This window comes from Sorex fumeus, unplaced genomic scaffold (assembly GCF_029834395.1).
Source record: "Sorex fumeus unplaced genomic scaffold, SorFum_2.1 ptg000033l, whole genome shotgun sequence".
Lineage (NCBI taxonomy): Eukaryota > Metazoa > Chordata > Mammalia > Eulipotyphla > Soricidae > Sorex > Sorex fumeus.
The window spans coordinates 29,140,063-29,155,106 of NW_026606090.1; positions in this window are offsets into that span (position 1 = coordinate 29,140,063).

Here is a 15,044-nt window from a genome sequence, read left to right on the forward strand (position 1 = left end):
ATCTATCTTGCAGTTTTATCCTACTAATACATTCAGCATAGATGAATCTCGAAAATCATGAAAAGTAAAAGTGTTGGGTACAGGGACCAGAGAGGAAATACAGATGGTGGGGTGATTGCATTGCATGCCGCCAACCTGGGATTGGTTCCTGGAAGTACATTTGGTCCCCCAAGCCCAAACCGGAATGACCTCTGAGAAAGGAGCCAGGAGTGAGCCCCCAAAACAGCCCCAAAACACAAAGAAAAGTAAAATAGAAAACATTAAAAACAAAAAAACACATGCAAATATGTTGTGTGCACAGTAGTACTGTAGCGCTGTCCTCCCATTGTTCATCAATTTGCTTGAGCAAGCACTGGTATTGTCTCCAGTGGGAGACTTGTTCTTACTGTTCTTGGCATATCGAATAGGCCACTGGGAGCATGCCAGGCTCTGCAGTGCGGGTGGGATACTCTTGGTAGCTTGCCAGGCTCTCTGAGAGGGACAAAGGAATCAAACCCAGGTCGGCCACGTGCAAGGCAAACCCCCTACCCGCTGTGCTATTGCTCCAGCCCATGTTGTATGTAAAAGATCAAAATAAAATTGGGAAAAGTTGGGACAGAGAGATAGTACAGTGGGTAGGGCACTTGCCTTGAATTCAGACAACTTGGGTTCTATTCTAGACACCACACATGGTTTTCAGTCCCCACCAGGAATTGTTCCTGAATAAAGAGCCAAGAGTAAATCTTGAGCACCACCGGATGTGTCCCCTTACACACACACACACACACACACACACACACACACACACACACACTTAGAAAAAGCAAAATTCATAGTCATAGAAAATAGCTTAGTGCTGCAGTGAACATACAAGAGCAGATGTCATTTTGACTATACTTTTTGCCTTTCCAGGATATAGTCCCAGAACTGGTATTGCTGGGTCAAATGGGGGCTCAATTTCTAATTTTTTAAGAATCGTCTATACTGTTTTCCAAAAGGGCTGAACTAGTTGGCATTCTTACCAGCAGTGTAGAAGGGTTCCTTTCTCACCACATCCATGCCAACGACAGTTGCTTTTGTTCATTTGGATGTGAGCCAGTCTCTTTGGTGTGAGATGGTATCTCTTAGATGTTTTGATCTGCATCTCCCTGATAATTAGTCATGAAGAGCATTTTTTTCATGTGCCTTTTAGCGTTCATTGCAGCACTGTTTACAATATCCAGAATCTGGAAAAAACCCGAGTTTCCTGAGAACAAATGACTGGTTAAAGAATCTCTGGTATGTCTACCCAATGGAATACTATGCAGCTATTAGAAAAGATGAAGTCATGAACTTTGCATGTAAGTGGATCAACATGAAAAATATCATGCTAAGTGAAATGAGTCAGAAAGAGAAAGACAGCCATAGAAAGATTGCACTTATCCGTGGAATATACAGTAACAGAACAGGAGATTAACACTCAAGAATAGGAGAGATAAGAACCAAGAGGATTGCTCCATGGCTTGGAAGCCGGCCTCACATTCTGGGGGGGGGGGGGGGGAGGCAGCTCAAATAGAGAAGGGAACACCAAGTAAAATGTGGTAGGAGGACCCACTCGGGGTGGGAGATGTGGGCTGAAAGTAGACTATAGATCGAACACAATGGCCACTCAATACTTCTATATCAAACCATGACACTGAAAAGGAGAGAGAGACCAAAAGGGAATGCCCTGCCACAGAGGCACGGTGGGGCTGGGGGGAGGTGGGAGAGATAGTGGGATCATCGGTGGTGGAGAATGGGCACTGGTGGAGGGATGGATACTAAAGCTTTGTATGACTGAAACACAAGCACAAAAATATGTAAATCTGTAACTTTAAGTCATGGTAATTCACTAATAAAAAATTTTTTTAAAAAGCTAAACACAAGCACAAAAAAAGTGTAAATCTGTAACTGTACCTCATGGTAATTCACTAATAAATTTTTTAAAAAAAAATCTTGGTGGTTACCAGGGTTCATGATGTGTTATAATGGTATCAAATGAAAGAAGGAATTTTTTTAGCGATACAAATATATTACTATATTAATGACGGTTATGAGTATTTACCATCAAAATGATCAGATAGCACAATAAAAACTGGGGTCGGTGTCCTTGTCAACACAAACTTGGCCATGAGCATTGATTAATAACACAAATCAGACGTTTACACATGAAGAGATGGGGCTCACTGCCAGTGCAGTTTCTATCTTCGTTGTCTGCACACCAACATCCAATTATGATGAAAGAGAAATTGAGAAGTTCTACATGGAGCTGGAGAAGTTCCATAAAGAAGAGCATACCTTCCACAAGATCATTGTAGGTAATTTTAATGCCAAGATAGGACCTAGAAGATCAGCCAAAGAACACCAGATCAGGACCCATGGCCTAGAATGGAACTAACAGGGTGAGAGACTAAATTCATCATGTCAACCAAGACCATCCATGGTAACTCACAGTTCCAGAAGACCAAATCTAAACGGTGGACATGGGAGTCTCCCAGTGGACGGTTCCACAATGAAATAGATCACATCATATTCAATCGAGGGTTTTACCTGACCAATGTTGCTGTTGTCCCAAAATTCCAAATTGGATCAGACCACCATCTCCTTCGTGCAAAATTCTACTTCACAGAGCTGGGAGAAAGGGCCGCAAAGTTTAAAAAAAGAACTCCCAGAACGATCACCAACTGGGAGCTCTTTGGCACTATTGCTGCAACATGGGAAGATGCCGTTGTTGAGAACATTGATGAGGAATACGATCGACTGGTTCAGCACCTCCATGATTGTGTGAGGAATGCCAACATGGTTTGGTGCATGCCTCAGGCAACCACAAGCGAACGTCCAAGCTCGCAAAGCAGTGCAGAGATGCGATCAAGGAAGACCTCAAAGAGAGAAGAGCAGAAGTGCTGGTAGATGTGGCAGAAGCCAGGAAAAGTATTCATAACATCCTTCTGTCCTTCGCCAACTACAAGACCAAGATGACTGACCTCCGATGTCCTGATGGATCTATCACATCTTCCAGAAGGGCAATGGAGAAGATTATCCATGACTTCTACTCAGATCTCTTCAATAGCCATGTTCACCTGCCAACATACCAAATTCTGCAGGATGGAGATGTCATTCCCAATATTCTCCCTTTCAAAACTGGACACACCATTTTGTCGGTAAATAAACGAACAGCACCTGGCCCAGAAAGGGTCAGACCTGAACCCTTGAAGAACCTGCCGTCAGTACTCATGGATATGCTGCCTCAACTCTTCACATGCTAACTGTCCAAATGCAAGGTTCCATCCCAATGGAAAACCAGCAGGACTGTACTACTGTACAAGAAGGGAGACATCCACGACATTGGCAACTATTGCCCAATCCGCCTATTGTCATCTACAAGCTGTTCACTTAAGTCATCCTGAATAGGATTGGCAGAACACAAGATGAAGGACAACCATGCGAGCAAGCTGGGTTCTGAAAAGGATTCAGCACCATCGACCATATCTACACGATAACCAAGTTCATTGAGGTTTCTCGGGAGCTCAAGATGCTGGTCTGTCTAACGTTCATTGATTTAAAGAAGGCCTTTGATTCTATTGAGACAGAAGCAGTCGTTGAAGCCCTAGCCAATCAGGGCATTCAAACTCAATACATCAGGATCCTCCATGAGCTGTACTACCAATTCACTACCAGGATCTCACCATTCTTCAAAGAAGTGTTCATAGATGTCAAGAGAGGGGTTCAGCAAGATGATACCAATTCACCAAAACTCTTCAGTGCCACCCTCGAGAACTTGATGACTGGACTTCGAAGGAGTGGGAGTGAAGATGGTCGGCAACTACACCACTTCGCTTTGCTGATGACATCGTTCTAATAACACCAAACATTAGCCAAGCGGCAGAAATGCTGGCCGACTTTGACCATGAGTGTGGAAAGGTCAGACTACAGCTGAATCTCACAAAGACAATGTTTATGAGAAATAGCCTCGTTCCTGATGCTTCATTCGCTCTCAACGGAATGACCATCTCCAAATGCAACAGTTATGTGTACCGAGGTTGAGAAGTCAACATGATGAATTACCTGACACTTGAGTTGCGCAGGAGGAAGAGAGCGGCTTGGTTTGCCTTCAAGAGCATCGAAGAAATAGCTAAGAGGACGAAGAACCTCCGGCTCCGGGCACATCTCTTTGATTCCACTGATTTTCCTGCATTAACATGTGCCTCAGAGACCTGGGCCCTATGCAAACAGGATGAGAACGCCATGCTATTCGGGTCTCCCAAAGAGGAATCGAAAGAGCTATTCTTGGAGTATCACATTTCACTCAAATGAGAGAAAGAATCCAGAGTTCTGACCTCTGTCGATGATCAAGAATCAGGGACACTGTCTAGTTTGCGAAGGCGTCAAAAATCAGATTGGCTGGACACGTACTGAGATTTGAAGATGACCACTGGACTAGAGCCATTACCGACTGGATTCCACAGGACGTCAACAGGCCACATGGCCTCCCACCTACCAGATGGTCAGACTTCTTCATCAAGATCCTGAAGATCGGTTTGAGGCTCTTCGTGTTCCTAGAATGAATAGATGCCATTGGGCTACACTAGCACACGACAGGGACAAATGGAGATGTTACTGGCGCCCGCTTGAGCAAATCAATGATTAACGGGAAGTTAAGTGATGAGTATTTTCCATCAAAATTATCAGATAGTACAATAAAAACTGGCTAGCTTTATTTTATGTAGCACTGTAGCACTGTCTTCCCATTGATCATTGATTTGCTCGAGTGGGCACCAGTAACGTCTCCATTGTGATACTTGTTGTTACTGTTTTTGGCATATCGAATATGCCACAGACAGCTTGCCAGGCTTTACCGTGCAGGTGGAATACTCTCAGTAGCTTGCCAGGCTCTCTGAGAGGGGTGGAGGAATCAATCCCGGGTCGGTTGCATGAAAGGCGAATGCCCTACCCGCTATGCTATTGCTCCAGTATAAGTTTTAAAATAAGGAAGCTAATAATTTCTAATTACTTATTATAGTGCTTCCCTTAGGAAACAACGCTATTACTGATTGACTAGAAAATACAAATAATTTTTTTTCACTTGAAATATTTGTCATCATAGCTTTACCTGATTCTCAGTTGGAAGGGCAAATACCTTGCAATAGGTAATCTATCAATTTCAGAGTATGAATTTTATAGTCTGACTGTTTCTTATTCATGAGACTTCGTGTTATATAAGCAAAAACTATCAATATTCTTTTATTTCTGTTTGTCCACAAATAGTTGCAGGTTATAGAAATGTACAAAATATCTCCACAAATATTTACTGATATTTTGAAGTCTAGACAAGGCTACCATCCTTTCTTGAAAGAATCTTTTAGATAAAGAGAATGGAACCTCATACTACCTACCATCTCAGGCATCTCGAAGGACTTAGTTATGTTAGTAAACTTTGTATAATTACAACTGAAAACCCCTGAATCTGGGAGGGAGGAGAAGTGTCTCTTAATGTTATCTTATAGCACCTCCTGGTGTTTAGATACTGAAGGTTTCAATCTTGGATCGCTAAGTGTTTGTTTTTTCTAGAAACCAGATAAAATTGGAATAAGTCTTTTTGTGAAAAGGAAGATTGCTTAATAAATGAAGTTATAAATGCATAGTGTTTGCAAATAGACAACTAAGATTCTTGATTTTAACCTGCTATTGTCTTTTTAAAAACCCACAAAATATAATGCCCATTTGCAGAATAGTATTAACTTGGAAAAACATAGCAGGAGGTTCACTGAATTTTTAATTTTTTTTGCCTAAGCCATCAAGCTGTCCTTAATAACTTAGAAAATTCATAGAAAGAAATGCGTAAATAATTATAAATGTAATACTAGAATCATTATGACCTCCAAAGAGACATGGGGGCCAGTTTTCTTAAAATCATTATTGAGGTGTCAAGCATTTCAGAAGTTTTGCCATATCTTCATCCTCTGAATTGATAAGATAAGCCACAAAAGTACAGTCTTCTTTATCATTTACCATTATGTGGTGGTGAAAATAACCTGTGGGTCCAAAAGAATTTAGGATGATAACTAGGATAGCTATTCTAAAGCTTAGGCAACCAACCATTAACCCTGCTTGTACACGATGGCTTCTGTGGGTGGCATCTGGAACTTTTACTTCAGTTGGGTTCTGAGAAGTTGTTAAGCATGAAGAAGGGTCAGGAACATTTGTACCAATAGGTAGGTTAGAACTTGTTGAGGCTAGAATAAAAAGGTTTATTAAGAGCATGGTAAAATCTGCCATGCTTACAATCGTTCCAATATCTTTTTCATCTTGTCTATAACACTGACCATTCTGTTATCCCCAGACTTCTGCTAAGATAATCAGCCGAAGTAGGAAATGGAGAAAAAACACATGGCAAATTTTGCTGCATCTCAGTGATCTGAAATAATCTAAAGGTAAGGAAGATTGGAGAGATGAGCATTAGAATGTCCTATGATTATCTGTGGATATCATTTATCCTACTAGCCTTCACTCCAATTCCATAGGTAATCCAGAAAGTCAGCTAGAATTCATGTCTCCCATATGGCTATTGAACAGTCAGACTGGGGGAGGGTTAAGCATTTATCATTAAGTTACATTTTAAAAAAAAACTGAGTTGAAAAAAAAAAACTGAGTTGATCTCTTTTTAATGTAATCCATCTGTATCTAATAGGTAGTATGATTTGATACAAATGCAATTATAAGCTCAAATTTGGAAATTTAAGAAATAGGCTAGTAAAAATGATCCTTCTATTTAAATCTTGTCTTATTTTCTTCTGTTTGTGTATTGTTAAAATACTTTTTTACTCAACTAGAGAAAAATCAGCAGGTGCCTTTTAATTATTCAAACTTCTCTGGAAACCAAATTACTTAATGTAATTACATCTAGGATAATAAAAGATTACTAATAAAAGTAAGTTTAAGTCTTAGGGAATTTGAGATATATATATAATATACATATGTGTGTACCATTTTGTAAAGAGAGATGACTTTTCTTTTTAACTGTCTTGTTTTTCATGAAAATTGAAGAGCAACAATCAAAAAAAGATGGTCGTATTTATTTTAGAGATAAAACGTGATGTTTTCAACTATGTAAATTTAATCCATGAAAAAACATTTTGTTTTGCTCTAGCTTCACCCAATTGCATGTATAATGAGAGTTCCCTGTATCATCTTTAGTATAATAAATAAAGGAAGAATTTTCCCTTCCTGGAGCAAAAGAATATCTTAGAACTAAAACAAAACATCTATAGAAAATAAATATAAACAATCTAGCAGGGCATGACAAAAGTATAACTATTACTCTAAAAGACAGAAAAGACAACAATATACACTATAATTGGCTTGTTTTTTAACAACTTTATCTCCTTTCGAAAAACCAGAATTTTATGAATCTGTTTTTCCTATTATCACATGCTCTTGAATAAATGGAGAGGTGTTTGGGATAGAAATTTAAGTACAGTTGATATGATATGAAACCCTCTAAAATTTTGTACGCCAGCCAAACAAAATTGTGTCCATCAACCTTTACAACTTTAGAAAAAGCCTGAAACTAGAATGCCCACTGCCTCATATGTAAAGACTGTGCTTGGCTCTGTGTGTGTGTGTGGGGAGGGGGGGGGGGGCGGGGGGGGGAAGGGGCGGATTATTTTGAAAGGAGCAAGTTAGAAAGATATAAACAAACAGTGCTGAAACACAGCAAAAACCTTTGTTTTCCTGGTGCAATAAGAGAACCAGCTGCACATTTTTCGTGACTCTCAATTATGATGTATACATACCAGCAAAGCACAAACAGTCTGCTTTTTATATTCGTGTTTCTACAACTGAGATAAAAATCTTTGAGAGAGTTCAAGGAAGGTAGAAAAGAGAATGCGCTTGATCCAAGGGGTAACTATAAACTGGCTTTCCAAACTCATTCCTGTTAGAAAATAAATCATTTTTACTGTAAACGTGCTGACACTTATCATCAACTGAGTCCTTGATTTACTTAGTTATTATAAATTTTTAAATGGTTCCCTTTTCCACCTTTTATGTTGTTGTTGCAACACAGCTCTGAGAGGATGGGGCGCACGTGAGTAAACACACTAGTCTATGGTGTCGGCTCAAGCTTGGTTTTGGTGGTCCACTTCGTGGTTGTAGCACTTGGGAATTGTACTTTATGTGGACCAGTGAGAAGGATCAAACTCCTGGCCCTATGCCTATGAAGCAGGTGCTCTCCTTCTCAGTTATCCCTGGACCCTAAGTCATTTGTTTTAAAAAGTTAACCCCTTTTCTCCTGACTGCAAATGTTTTTTTTCAAATACAACAATTGGATCTACCCTATCCTTTGTGTTTCTCCATAAAACTAAAATTCGCCCACTCCTTTTGAAAGCACCAATATTTTATTGTTCATCTACCTCATCTTCATGAATAAATGTATATCTACATTTATTCTGCTCTGATGATGGCTTTTTTAGCCCACTTGAGGTTATCTTTAATGATGTGCATTCATCAGATTTGTTTGAAGGAACTGTGAGAAAGGTCTGGCTTAAAAATGAGACATCAGGGGCTGGAGAGATAGCACAGCGGGTAGGGCGTTTGCCTTGCACGCGGCTGACCCAGGTTCGATTCCCAGCATCCCATATGGTCGCCTCAGAACCGCCAGGAGTAATTCCTGAGTGCAGAGCCAGGAAGAATCCCTGTGCATCGCTGGCAGGGTGTGACCCAAAAAGCAAAAGAAAAAAAAAGAGACATCATAGCACAGTGGGTAGGACATTTACTTGCATGTAGCCAACCCAGGTTCAATTGTTCAATTCCAAGCATCTCATATGATCCCCCAAGCCAGGAGTGATTTCTCAGCGCATGAGCCAGGAATAACCCCTGTGCAATGCCAGGTGTGACCCCAAAAGCAAAATAAATAAATAAATAAATAAATATGAGACATCATTAGCCTAGACTCTCATCCTCAAGTTGAAACATGACAGAGTTGACATTGCAATTTTGAAAAATTTAAAAACAAACCCAGAAATCCATGGGTGATAAGCACAGTTATTTATAATGTGCATAGCACTGACGAATTTATATAGTTAGGGACATGTCCTTTATTCTGATCTTTCCATTTATGTACATTTAAAGCTCTCTTGTTAAAAATGAAGGTGATTTTACATGGTAATTGCATGTTAAGGGTTCTTCTTGGCACAATAAAAATTTAAATATCCAAATTCCATGAATTATTCAGATGTCAATTTTTAAAAAACTTTTATATATGAACTAGTGTAAAACAAATAACCCTGTGACATTCCAGGATGTCAGTAACAGAGCAAAAACTAAGTGGTATCAGAGTGGTATGTCCACACATTACTTTCAGGTTAAGAGTTGACTGAACTGCCTGCCACACTGAGTTCAACTTTATTTGCTAATTTATTGTCCTATCTTATGGCTTTGTTCTAGCTACTAAGAAAAAAAAACCAATACTTTTGTCTCTGAAAGTTAGTGTTTACTATGCTTGCTCATAACTTTCTGGAATAAATAACATGTTACAAAGATTAACTATCTCAAATACTCCCAAACCAGTGTGAAATTAGAAGAAATGAGTTTGGTCTGGCCAGTGAGCAGAGTTCTGCAAAGAGAAGCATTTCCTCAGAAAATCACTCATCGCCATTGAAGACTACTAGGTGATTCCAGGCATCTCATCTCTTCTCTACGCCTTTCCTCTTCCAATAAACAGATGCTACACCCTCCTAATGATCATGGGGACTGAGATTTACCTTGTAAAGTGGAAGTGATTATATAGATGGTATTTTAATTCTAAGTTTGGGTTAAGATTTGTGATTTAAATGCAATTAAGGCCACACCCAGCAACTGTCTACTTAAGCTCCCACAGGGCCAGGATCGAGAGACACACAAATTAACCTCGGACCCGAGCGAGTGGCAGTAGCATCAAAAGCCAGGCCTCACGGGACAGGGGGTTGTGGGCCCTCCTCCTTTCCCCTCACCCCCATGGGACTCTGAGATGATGCTACACCAGGACTCCATCTACTTAAACTCCCACACGGCCAGGATCCAGAGACACACAAACGAACTTTGGACCTGAGCAACTTGCTGTAGCTGCCTCTTCAGACCCTAATTATTAAAATTCTATATTGCATCCATAACAAACAATACAAAACACATTGTCTAGCATCGCCTCTTCAGCAGTTATGAGTGGTTGTGGGTCTGGTCTCAAAATATCAAAGGTAACTAAAGTAGAGAAGGAGATTTTGTGCAAATTGTCTGCCACACAGGCAGGGGGAGGTGTGGAATGGCAGGAGGGAGGGATACTTGGGAATTTGGTGTAAAATGTGCACTGGTGAAGGAATGGGTTTTTGATGACTGTATGATCAAACCTCAAACATGAAAACTTTGTTACTATACCTCACGGTAAATCACTAAAAAAAAATTTTTAAATGCAATTAAGGAAAATAACAACTAATCACAGGTGACACTAAATATTAAATATTTAGTACTTTTATAAATATAGGAAACAAGATCCCAAGGGACCATGAAAAGTATTGTAGCACTGTCCTCCCGTTGTTCATTGATTTGCTCGAGCAGGTCCAGTAATGTCTCCATCGTGAGACTTGTTACTGTGTTTGGATATTGAATACGTCACGGGTAGCTTGCCAGGCTTTGCCATGCGGGCAAGATACTCTCGGTAGCTTGCTGGGCTTTCCGAGAGGGGCGGAAGAATCGAACTCGAGTCAGCGAAGGTTGACCGCATGCAAGGGAAATGCCTTACCCACTGTGCTATCCCTCCAGCCATGAAAAGTATTGAATAGTGAAAATTAACATAGATTCCTCCAGAATCTGTACTTTAGGCTGATCTAATTGACATAAAGAAACACATGCTGTATCTAAGGAGTCAAAACACAACAGGACAGACTGACATCATCAGTATTCTGTTACATCTGTGGCTATTCCTCTCTGTTTGCCTTGCCTCATGAGGGAATGTTTTAGCTTTTGGATTCAAGTGTTACACATTCACTAGCTGGATTCCCTATGTTCTGCAGTTCTCTGAGTAACCTCCATTAATCTACACTTCTCTGGAGGTTTTTAGGACATTAGAGCCTTTAAATTGGAGAGTTGTTCTTTTATGAGCCTCACAGAGAATACACATTGAATTTCTATCTTATCCACAGATTGGAGAAAGATGTTGATTTAAAACAGGTGCAGATGCATGTTGGGGTCTCTTTAATACTTTGGTGTGAATATCAGTTTATCCCTAAAGAGCAACATCTAGATTCTTTTCTTTTTCAAAACTGCCTATGCAAGGGTCATAGCTTTATCCTTGACTAGCAAAAAATAACATAACACAATGTTAGAAAACATAAAGTTAATGGATATAGCAAATATAACCAGCATTATATCTGATTGAATACACATTTGAAAACTCTTGACGGTAAGCTGGCTAAAAACAGAATTTAATTACAGGGGATGAATTGAATGAAATAAGTTAAATATACCAAATTATAGAATAAAGTTATAAAATAATTAAGAGCTGGTATGTAATGTATGGGTCTGTATGTGACCATGTGTAGAATATAGTTTGTGGTTAATATAGTTAATACTGTTTTTAATTATTTGCTGGAGCGATAGCACAGCAGTTAGGGCGTTTGCCTTACAAGCGGCCAACATGGCCGACCCAAGTTCGATTCCTCCACCCCTCTCGGAGAGCCCGGCAAGCTACCGAGAGTATTCGATATGCCAGACACAGTAACAGCAGAGTCTCCAATGGAGACGTTACTGGGCCCGCTCGAGCAAATCGACGATCAATGGGAGGGCCTTTACCTTTACCTTTAAGTATTGCTAAGAAAGTAAGGTAAGGTAAAGGCCCTCCCGTTGATCGTCGATTTGCTCGAGCGGGCCCAGTAACGTCTCCATTGGAGACTTTGCTGTTACTGTGTCTGGCATATCGAATACTTTCGGTAGCTTGCTGGGCTCTCCGAGAGGGACGGAGGAATCGAACTCGGGTCGGCCATGTTGGCCGCTTGTAAGGCGAATGCCCTACCGCTGTGCTATCACTCCAGCCCTGCTAAGAAAGTAGGTTTTAAAAGCCCCCAATTCACACATGTGAAAAATATTTTAACTATATAGAGATGGATGTTATCCAGACCAGTTCTGGTGATCAGTTTTCAATGTATACAAATATGAAACCATAGATTTGTATACCTGAAAGTGATATACACTGAGCTTTACCACAGTAGCCAAATTTTGGGTTCCTGACATATTCTGTAAAGTTATTTAATTAAAGTTATTTAATAAAGTTTTAATTTTATTAAAGTTATTTAATAAATTTTTAATTTTATTTTAATAAAGTTATTTAATAAAGTTTTTTAATTTTTTGTAAAAAAATTTTAAACTTAAATAAATACACTAAAATATTTTAAAACAGGTTAAAAATGTCTTAATCAGTGTTTGGGCTAGGAGGTGTTTTGCAGAGATTTCTTCCTACTTCTTTACTCAATCCTCAAATAGAATTAAAAATATTATCTTGCTGTTCAAACAGAATTTTAAAACAATACCTGGACTGGAGAAACAGTGCAGAAAGTAAGGCACCTTCCATGCCCCCAACCCAAGTTTGATTCCTGACACCACATCTAGGTCCCCAATTCTGCCGGGAGAGATCCATGAGCTCAGAACAGGAGGAAGTCCTGAGCACATCAGGGTGTAACCCACCCAAACAATACCTAAGTTATCATTCTTCCAGGACTCAATAGCCAGGTCTATCCTTAGACAAAACTCACTATTTTCAATAGAACCTCATTTTAATTGAAGTGTAAAGTCAAATAATCTACTCTTTGGGGCCAGAGCATTAATGGAGTAGTTAAGGTGCTTGCCTTTCTCACAGATGACCCAGGTCCCATCACTGGCACCACGTATGGCCCTTTGATCACTGCCAGGAGAGATCCTGAGCTCAGAGCCAGGAGGAATCCCTGAGCACTTCCAGGTGTGCCCTCCCCCCAAGAATCATCTACGTTTTCGAGTATCTTAGTGCTAAATTATGAAGATACAGATGATCAAGATATAGAAGCTTGACTGATCCGTGGAGTGGTGGGCTTGAGTTGTAGACATCAGTTAACTTTAAAAACAGATAGTTATATTGAAAGTGGATAAAGGACCAAACGTGATGGCCTTTAAGTATCTGTATTGCAAACCATAATGCCCAAAAAGGAGAGAGAGAGAGAGAGAGAGAGAGAGAGAGAGAGAAGATAAGTGAAAGTGCCTGTCATAAAGGCAGGATGGGGGGAGGGGAGGGGTGGCAGGAGGAATACAGGGGATTTTGGTGATGGGAAATGCACACTGGTGGAGGGATGGGTGTTGGAGCATTGTACGACTGAAATCTGATCAGGAAAGGTTTGTAACTGTATCTCAGAGTGTTCAATTATTTTAAAAAAGTAAAAAATATATTTGTAGATATTTCTGTATAGCTAATATACTCATATTTTTTCTTACTGTTACCTGAGAAAGCTCATAAGCACAGGCACCCATCCTAATGACCAGATTTTTGTTTCAGATGACATTCTCCCATAAAAGGAACCAATTAAAAGCATCCCAACCAATAAAAAGAACTTTTAGAAAACACACTGGTTCTAGGACTGTTCAGTTTGTAAGGGTGCTTGCTTGCTTGCACAAACCCAACCCAGGTTCAATTTTCAGCATCCCATATGGTCCCCTGAGCACCACCAGGAGTAGTTCTTGAGTGCAGAGCCAGAATTGACCCTCAGCATCACCAAGTGTGACCCCCCAAACTTAAAAAAAACTCACCTGTTTTAAAACTGTGATAAAGAATATATAACATGAGCCTTTAATATTTTGTAGTTTCAGGAAGTAAGTAAATACCCAAATAAAACCCACAATACAATGATGGAGATAAACCAAAAATGAAAGAGCCAAGTGAATAAACTCCAGTGTTTAGATCTGGACAAATAGACTATCAAAATTAACGGGTGTTGAATTTTTATCCAAGGTCTACCTATACATATCTATACATATCCATACTTAAACAAATGAATGCTTGGACCAACAAATAAGAAAGTGAAAAATATCTCATGAAGAATAGTTCCAAATAGTTTCTTTATATAGACTTTGTTCTATATAAAGAACCCACTCCTCAAGCACTTGTGGTGCTCTTTTCAAAGAGTATCGGAGGATTAGGTAAAGGAATGTTCTCACAGTGGAGAAACATGAGCAACATTAACTGAGCTGAGAGATCAAGGTTTCCATCACTAATATTAACACTTCTTAACAGAATGTACCTTTCTTTGATATGTGGGGCCTTTCTCCTTCAACCCATGAAACTAATCTAATAATCATTAACAAAAAACAAACTTGATAAATGGCAAATGAAAAATGTTCAACAAAATACCAGATATTGAAATTCTTCACAAGAGTTAAGTTTATCAAGTCAAAGAAACTATCATAGCCGACAGAAAAGTACAGTGACAAAACAACTAGATGTAATGGAATTCTGTCACAAAAATAGAATATTAAGTAAAAATGAGGGAAATATAAGTCAATTATTGACTTTCTTTAATACTCACATACAAATATTTTCTTATTCATAACAAGATAGTATGTAGTAGAGTATGTTATTAATAGGGCAAGTTGAATGTATCTGACCCCAGAGTAAATGGGTGGAGCAAATAGCTTCCCCTATAAAATTCACTGAAAAAAGGCATAAATACCAAAGTGAGAAATTATAATCTTGAATATGATTTATGCTAGCATCAGATGCATCCATCGAGGACCTGATGGTACAAGCACAAAAGACCAAGTACGACATCATTGGTCTGACCGAGACAAGAAGGCATCAATCTCATCACGCCATTTTCGACACTGGAGAAGAATTGTTCCTTGGAACATGCGATAAAAGAGGTGTCGGAGGCGTCAGTGTCCTTGTCAACACAAACTTGGCCATGAGCATTGATTCATTCGAATGCCTAACAACTGGAATTGGACGTTTACATTTGAAAAGATGTGGCTCACTGCCAGCAGTTTCTATCTTCGTTGTCCAC